The sequence below is a fragment of the Tachypleus tridentatus genome, chromosome 6, assembly GCF_004210375.1.
Source record: "Tachypleus tridentatus isolate NWPU-2018 chromosome 6, ASM421037v1, whole genome shotgun sequence".
In the NCBI taxonomy this organism is placed as follows: Eukaryota; Metazoa; Arthropoda; class Merostomata; order Xiphosura; family Limulidae; genus Tachypleus; species Tachypleus tridentatus.
In genome coordinates this window covers 101,630,327-101,639,907 of record NC_134830.1, presented here as the reverse complement: position 1 = coordinate 101,639,907, position 9,581 = coordinate 101,630,327, and the positions used below count along the sequence as shown (strand labels likewise).

At 30.9% G+C, this 9,581-nt stretch overlaps 1 long non-coding RNA gene across 1 annotated transcript; it reads left to right on the top strand.

Moving 5' to 3' along the window:
• The first annotated feature begins 277 nt into the window (after positions 1–277).
• Positions 278–7,767, top strand: LOC143254618 (uncharacterized). Its single transcript, XR_013030280.1, has 3 exons — positions 278–526; positions 4,295–4,475; positions 7,378–7,767. It is a non-coding gene; the product is annotated as an uncharacterized LOC143254618 (long non-coding RNA).
• Positions 7,768–9,581: the final 1,814 nt, after the last annotated feature.

The following is a 9,581-nucleotide window of genomic DNA, read 5'->3' as shown; positions in this document are numbered from 1 at the left end:
TAGCACAGATACAGTTCTCTGAAGGAAAATAAATCATATAAGAAACGTTTTAAATTGAGTTTGTTTATTGTTCAGCGAAATCTACACAATGATCCATATTTGCTGTATCAGTTACTTTCCTCGAAAATCGTTTTACTTTATTTTCTCAGAGAATTTCCGCTGAGTCAGCAGGGTTTTTTTGGAATATATTAATTACAGTTTCAAAAATATAATAAAGGAGGCAGGTTTCCAAATATATAGTGCAGGACACCTAATGGATGTGTGAGCTTATAATACTTTGACTACGAAACAACAAACCCATCGGTATAAATAATGCCACTTTTTATCTCAATTCATGTGATATGAACTATAAATTATTGGATATTAATCCCAGGCTCGTAAGTGAGCATTTGATATAATTGGCATTACGACGCGCTACTGTAGTTTCGAGACACGGGAATTTGGCAACGATAGTGCATGCTGAAAAATCAGTATGTTGATAATGTTTTGAAGTATCCTCAGCTTTTCCTTTGGAGCCACTTGACAGGTGTGTTAAACTTCATTTTTGTTAAATAACATAAATTGATAAAATCTGCATTAATGTGAGATGTGTGACTAGAAGGTTCGATGCTAATAGAAAGTATAGAAAGTTTGAAAATCTCAGATAATAGGTAAAACTTAATGCTTTCAATACTATAATTGAAGCTTTTTTTGGTTAGAAATGTTTTATTTGTAAGCTAGTTGTGAACAAAAAGCGTGTTAAACAATTGCTTTTAGTTAAAAGGTTAAAGCGCATAATGAAAATAGGAGGATGGCTAGATGATCTGGTAAAACAACAAATCCATTCCATTCGAAATATAAGCGATAACCAGTGTATTTTGTATAGAATGTATCTTGGATGAGACAAACAAGTAATACTAATACAAAAAACAAACAGTAAAACTTGAAAAGCATTTTCATTAATGTTATCAAACCATGGAATTTTGGATGTGCTCTAAATGTTATCATAACAGCAGAGTAAGTAAAAACTCTGACAAAACTGTCTCGACGATGACAGCAGACAAAAATAAGGTCATGAAATATTTTTTAAACATTTTACGACCTTATTTTTGCCGTAAAATATTTTTTAATAACAATGTTTATTAGGTGAAGTATCGACTTATAATCACATTTAAAAGTAAAGGTATAGCGCTGTTAGTGAAATATATTTATAAGTGGCTATGTGTTACCTGAATCAATTTTTATGATAAAATTTTATCTGACTACTTTTGTTTTACTCTAAGAATGTAATAGTGTACACATTTTCTCAAAATAACGCTTTAAAATGCTATGTAATATGCACTTAATTATAGGTTTATAAAGACTGTACATTCCATAAGGGAAACGATAATAGGTAAGGTACACAATGATAAACGAGATGATACAATTAAATTGAGATTCTTTGCATTTATAGGTTAAGAGCGTTTCATAACCACTTCTACACTGATATAATTTTTTATATTCGACACATTAATTAAATTACCTACAGATTAATTAAATAAAGTGTCGCAATTGCTATATAAACTACGAAGAAAATAATACTATGAAAGGCAAATACTACGGGCGTGTCATTCCTTTATGTCGCAATGAATTTAATGAGAATACAGTTACTTGATGATATACTTTACACTGTGAGTGGCTTTAATCCATTCAAGTAAAAATCGGATCTCTGACATAAATCGCATAGAAATAAAGACAGTCACATTACGTGCAGGTTATTGGGTGTGTCACCTGATATTAGATGGACCATTCGATATAATAGCATCATTCCAACGAAAATAATAGTAATAAGAATTTTCTGTAGTAACAATGTCTCTCCACGCATAGTTTTCAAGACTAACATGCCACATAAAATCACGTAAAAAAAGAACTTTTGGCTGATTTAGGACACTCCATGCGAAAATTTTCGCATGGAGTGTCCTAGTTTCAATTGAATGATCATGAATATGGTACTAAAACTGGCAATGTTAATAACAGAAGTTGGGAAGTACGAAAGTAAAACGTTCCAAAAGTAATTAAGAGCATACTCTCTACGAGATATACAGTTATGGAGTACAGGTCTCGTGAATGACCGTGTTTGCTGTTCATAATGTGGTGAATAGTAATCAAAAACGGTAAGGTACACATTGACATGAAGTGATCTTAATGGGACTAATTAGCTTCTGGTAAACCATAAACTGTGAAACGAGCAGAGCTGGGAACTTGTGTGTGTGTGTGTGTGTTTTTTACATGCTAATACAGATTCAAACTAATTAGTAACAACCAGTGACTGCTTGTTCGGTGGCGGACAGGAAAACAACATTAACCAGTTTATACATATATAGCGAAACATGATAAGGGGATTAGAATACATTTGATACTAACTTTCAGCTAGTAGTATTGGTAATTATACATAAAACTAATTACATTTTAATTGACTGACAAGTGCAGGAGGAATTTGGTTCACTGTGTCGTTCTCTTATGAACACTCTTCATTAGGTTGGGATTCTTGCTCATAAAGATAACAAGTACTAGTATACATTAAATACGGTGAAACAATATATTGATAGTAAATAATCCAATGGGACATTTAACTTTAAACTAATCTGTTTAAAGTCACGATGGCGCATTATTAAAGATGTGTGGGCTGAGGAGGATAAAGACGACAAAACATCTTGACTGAATTATAGAAAGAAATACCAGGAGATTCAGGAGATTTGGAAGAATATTTCGGAGTTGTACACTTAAAATTTATGAGGACCTAAAAAATGCGCTGTAATACAATGTTTTAAGCAGAACCAAAGTGCAATTTCATCATATAATTTGTTCACTTTTATTTTGTATCTATCTGTGATGTTTTGCACCATCAATAAATAAAGTCATTATCTAGTTGCCCCTACTAGTGCATTTATATAATAGTTTCATAACTGTAGGTGTCTAAGAAACTCTTCAATGACTCTTTTCTATACTTTTTCAATCTATATTTTAAAGAAATATTCACTTAACGGAAACTGATTGTAATAACGTTTTTCAGTAATGTTTAGTTAACATCTATTACAGTTTTGTTATACTCACGGGCATCCCACTAGTACAGCAGTAAGTCTATGGATTTAAAACGCTAAAATCAGGGGTTCGATACCCCTCGGTGGGCTTAGCAGACAACCCCCATGTGGCTTCACTATAAAAAACACAAACACGCACTTACGGAGTACTGCACAAAACAACTAAAAATTAATAACGTTTTGTTTATTTTAAAGCAAAGCTGCAGTTATAAAATATTGTCAGTAATTTATTTAGTTAACTTGTATATAATCATTTTTCTTAGTAACTTGATATTCAAATATCTAATTTAAACTTTCTGTGCGTATTTAATTTGTGTTGTTTCTGGAATTAGTAATATAAAGAATCTGTGTGTTTAACTCAAATAAATCGTGTTTCTAGAATTAGTAATATAAAGAATCTGTGTGTTTAACTCAAATAAATCGTGTTTCTAGAATTAGTAATTTAAAGTATATGTGTGTGTTTAACTTATAAAATTTGTGTTTCTCAAATTAGTAATTTAAGTTTCTGTGTGTATTAAATTTGTGTTGTTTCTAAAATTAGTAATTTGAAGTATCTGTTTATATTTAATATATATAAATGGTGTTTCTAGAATTAGTAATTTAAAGTTTCTGTGTGTATTTAATTCGTGTTGATTCTAAAATTAGTAATTTAAAGTACCTGAGTGACTTTAACTTATAAAATTTGTGTTTCTAAAATTAGTAATTTAAAGTTTCTGTGTGTATTTAATTTGTGTTGTTTCTAAAATTAGTAATTTGAAGTATCTGTGTATATTTAATATATATAAATGGTGTTTTTAGAATTAGTAATTTAAAGTTTCAGTGTGTGTTTAATTTCTGTTGTTTCTAAAATAAGTAATATAAAGAATCTGTGTGTGTTTAACTTAAATAAATTGTGTTTCTAGAATTAATAATTTAAATTATATATGTGTGTTTAACTTATATAATATGTGTTTCTAGAATTAGTAATTTAAAGTTTCTTTGTGTATTTAATTTGTGTTGTTTCTAGAATTAGTAATATACAGTATCTGCGTGTGTTTAACTTATACATTTTGTCTTTCTAATAACTTGATATTCAAATACCTAATTCTTCAGCTCTCAATCGTAAAAGAACATTTAGTAGAAATGGCTTCATATTTCTATAACTGATGAAATTTCACTTCAACATAAATTATAATCAACACGAAACAGCAGAGGTATTGTGTTTGATTCAAAACCAATCTCATTATCGTTTCTAGGTGTCCTCTTTTATACCTGAAAGAACTATCTCCTGGACATCTGCATTTCTGGAATCATTAAATGAGTCTTTGAAGAACTACTAAACAGGCTTGAAGTGATTAAGCCTGGTGAACAAGTAGGCCACTTGATTAAGTCAAGATCTATTTCTCAAAAATGGTCGAGCAATTTAATGTGGTTATGGTAAGTAATGTAATTCATTAGGATGAAATCACAGCTAATTGCACCAGTGTAAGGCTACATTATACATATCGCATCACTCGCATAAGGCGCATTATACCCTAATAATTATTTATAATTATTGTGCCTATATGATTTTAGAATTAGTAATATAAATTTTGTGTGTGTGTTTAACTTAAATAAACTGTGTTTCTAGAATTAGTAATTTAAAGTATCTGTGTATGTTTAAGTTACATAATTTGTGTTTCTAGAATTAGTAATTTAAAGTTTATGTGTGTATCTAATTTGTGTTGTTTCTAAAATTAGTAATTTAAAGTATCTACGTATGTGTAAGTTATATACTTTGTGTTTCTAGTATCAGTAATATAAAGTTTCTGTGTGTATGTAATTTGTATTGTTTCTGAAATTATTAATTTAAAATACCTGTGTGCCTTTAACTGATATAATTTGTGTTTCTACAATTAGTAATTTAAAGTTTCTAGGTGTATTTAATTTGTGTTGTTTCCAAATTTAGTAATTTAATGTGTCTCTGCATGGTTAACTTATATAATTTGTGTTTCTAGAATTAATAATTTAAAGTTTTAAAGTATATTTAATTTGTGTTGTTTGTAAAATTATTAATTGAAAGTATCTGTGTGTGTTTAAGTTATATAATTTGTGTTTTTAGAATTAGTAATTTAAAGTTTTTGTGTGTATTTAATTTGTGTTGTTTCCAAAATTAGTAATTTAATGTGTCTCTGCATGTTTATCCTATATAATTTGTGTGTCTAGTCTCAGTAACTTGAAGTTTCTGTGTGTATTTAATTTGTGTTGTTTCTGAAAATAGTAATTTAAAGTTCCTCTGTGACTTTAACTAATATAATTTGTGTTTCTAGAATTAGTAATTTAAAGTTTCTGGGTGTATTTAATTTGTGTTGTTTCCAAATTTAGTAATTTAATGTGTCTCTGCGTGTTTAACTTATATAATTTGTGTTTCTAGAATTAATAATTTAAGTTTCAAAGTATATTTAATTTTTGTTGTTTGTAAAATTAGTAATTGAAAGTATCTGTGTGTGTTTAAGTTATATAATTTGTGTTTCTAGAATTAGTAATTTGAAGTTTCTGTGTGTATTCAATTTGTGTTGTTTCTAAAATTAATAATTTAAAGTATCTATGTATGTGTAAGTTATATAATTTGTCTTTCTAGTATCAGTAATATAAAGTTTCTGTGTGTATGTAATTTGTATTGTTTCTGAAATTATTAATTTAAAATACCTGTGTGCCTTTAACTGATATAATTTGTTTTTCTAAAATTAGTAATTTAAAGTTTCTGGGTGTATTTAATGAGTATTGTTTCCAAATTTAGTAATTTAATGTGTCTCTGCATGTTTAACTTATATAATTTATGTTTCTAGAATTAATAATTTAAAGTTTCAAAGTATATTTAATTTTTGTTGTTTGTAAAATTAGTAAATGAAAGTATCAAGTATCAATTGAAAGTATTGAGTGTGTTTAAGTTATATAATTTCTGTTTCTAGAATTATTAATTCAAAGTTTCTGTGTGTATTCAATTTGTGTTGTTTCTGAAATTAGTAAATTAAAGTATCTGTGTGTCATTAACTGATATAATTTGTGTTTCTAGAATTAGTAATTTATTATATCTGTATGTTTTTAACTTATATAATTTGTGTTTCTTCAATTAGTCAAGTTTCTGTGTGTATTTAATTTGTGTTATTTCTAAAATTAGTAATTTTAAGTACCTGTGTGCACTGTATTGAGAGTTTGAGCTTGTGGTTAGAGCACCTGTAATTGCTGCTTTAGCTTAAAGCACTTGATACGATAGCATTCTTTAATGTAATATAAATACAATGAACTTTTACCAAAGAAGTGAAATGTCATACTCATTAGAAATAAATTTACATTTAGCGACTGGGGCAAAAAATCGAAAAACCACGTAATCTTAATTACTTATAAGTAGAGCATTACAATATCTGAAGTTGTACGGATACTAATTTTACATCAAAAAACATCAAAAGTAGCCATCTTCAAGATAAGATGTAAGACGTATGATGTCAACTTTCACACAAAGATAGTTTCTCACATCAATTACAAGAACTGCATGACCAAAATTGTTGAGGTCTTAAAAACGAATAACTATCACACATTACATGGCTTACTCGTGAAAAACAGTATATCTACTTTAATGGACCTTAGTACTTAGGTCATATGTATAAAATATCTCATAAAATTGACACTGTGGATGTAACAGATTAGGCAGCCATTGAGAAAACAAGGAGGGTAATAGAGCCGAGTATTAGACCATCGTTATCACCATGAACAAAATTTATAGAACCAAAATAATTTGTTGGACTACTGCCAGATAATATTTGTAATTATCTGAAGTTGAAGAAGGATGTCTTCCCACTACCAAGGATTGATTATAATTTTAATAATTTTTCTTGATAAAAATGTCTAATATTCAAGTGTCCAGTAGAGTCAGGTGCTTAAGACACTTGACTCGTAATCCGAGGGTCGTGGGTTCGAATCCCCGTCACACTAAACATGCTAGCCCTTTCAGCCCTGGGGGTGTTATAAAGTTACTATCAATCCCACTATTTGTTGGTAAAATAATAGCCCAAGGGATGGCGGTGGCTGAGATGACTAAATGCCTTCCCTCTACTCTTACACTGCTAACTTAGGGATGGCAGCTCACGTAGTCTTCGTGTAGCTTTGTGCGAAATTCAAAACAAAGACATCAAGATTCAATTGAAAAATGCTCAAATAAAAGATATGAGTATATTTTGTTCAACACATTTAGTTAATAGCAGAGTAGTTGTAATTTCTGTATATGAATATTAATTTGTGCGAATTGGAAATAGTGAGTTTATTGCTAGTCGTAAAACTGTAAGTTTTATTTGTATATTAGGACTGTTCAAGGAGCTTCAGAACTAAAGGAGGAGACAGAACTGTAGGATTGTCGATATAAGAAGAACAGCATGATGTGTGACGTCTAGATATTTTTTGAATTTTAAAAATGACTACTCAGGATGACCATAGAAATTCTCAAATTTTCTAAACATTTGGTGACAAAGCACCAAAAGATAGTTGAACAGATAGTTAGTCAATGAACCAGTTAATAAGTTAGTGACTCTTACTTTCTTTTTACCAATCGGCTATTTTGTCGCCCATTTTTGTAGATATTTAACAAATAAGTAACAGTTAAGTTTCATTTATGAGATACACCTATCAAAGAAAGCAGTCTGATGAATGTAGTCGTATACAGAAATTGTCTTTGTTGTCACTAACGAGACTGGATTTTTCATTATTTTTTATCAGATAATAAAATACCTACTTCAAAACATTAGAAAATATCACAAAAATAACTCCTTCAAAATTGTATATCACTTCAGTTGCTGCTTATAAAGTTAGGGTTACTCGCATGCGGGATAAGAAATTGAAACCTAATATTTTCGTTACAAACTTTTATAATTTGATTACAAAATACGTCAACCATTCTGAAGCACAAAAAATTGGAATCAGAATTTTTACCCTGAATGGTACCTGCTGTGGGATAAGAGTCAAGGTCAGAGATTCTGTTGGATACAAGTGTAATCGTATCTAATCTCAAATTACTGACAAATAGAAAGCCCGCCAGTCAGAGATAGCCAGAATTAGAAAATCTTTCCATAAATATTTAAACCAAAGAAAGTGATTCACTCTAATTTTTATAACGCACACTTAAACACGTTATACATAAGGCTGTTGTTGTTGTTTTGAATTAAGCAAAAAGCTACACAAGGGACTATCTGTGCTCTGCCCACCACGGGTATCGAAACCCAGTTTTTAGCGTTGTAAGTCCGTAGACATACCGCTGAGCCACTGGGAGGCATACATAAGGCTATTTTCGCATTTTGAAATAGTATATGCCACCGATAATTTTTACATAGAATTGACCCTCTCCAGTGGGTCGCTGGTAAACCTGTATATTACAACGCTAAAATCCATAATTCTAATCCCCGTGGACAGAGCACGTTCGGATACACACATATATGATCAAGGTGTCTCAAACAAATTACTCGTACTTCATTACATAAAATACACCAATTAAATAATTCAGTTGGCATATATTGTATTATGATATCATAATTCATACATATTTATGGTCTACACAGAAGCAAATATTTGTGGCACATGAAGAATTAGCTCAAGTGTTCAAATTGTTCACCGTCGGGTCCACGCATCGTTGACTAAGTGATTTTCAAGCGTCCATCAAGATGTATGCTGGGATAGTTGCACGCATTTCTGCAATCGCTTCTCTTAGCAATCTGAGTGTTGCAGGTTTATACTGTACACTTTATCCTTCAGGTAATCTCATAAGTAAAGGTCAAGTGGGGTTATGCCTGGTGAACGCAAAGGAACGGTGGTAATCAACACCTCTATCTTCTTTCTATCCGTTGTTTGGAAAGGTTTCATCAAGTCAGGTTAAATTGTGGGCACAATTGGTATTTGAAGCATGTTTAGGTGCACAGAACTAGTAATTGTTCTATCAAAACTAATGATCCACTGAACCGCTGGATAAGAAACCACACCAGTCCTGGTAAATCCACCTTCGTTTCCTCATTAATGTGTGTATTATCACGATATAAGTATGCACAAATGTGGCTATCGATTGTGCCATTCAGCTTGTGTGTAGCCTCAAGAGACCAAACTATCTTGTTGATAAACTGTGCATCTTCGGTTGTCTTTGCTCGAAACCATTCGAAAAACTTAATTTTGCGATCGGTATCAGCTTCATTCATAACATGTAACAGGGTTGGAATGTAACATTTCCAATCTGCACACTTTAATATTCTGTGTACATTTGCCCTACTGATTGCTCTCTCACGAGCCCATTGTCTTACGGAGTTCCTTGGTAATTACGTGAATTGTTGCAACACCATAGCAGAAGTAGAAGAACTCGTGGATGTGCGGGGTCTTCTAGATCGTTGCTTATGCATATCTTATACAGTACCATCCGCCTCATACTTAACACGGATGCGTGAAATAATCTATCGCGTTGGAAGTTTTGTTGCAAATTCGCGTCTCCATTGCCATTGGACTTGATATACATTCTCAAATTTGCAATACCAC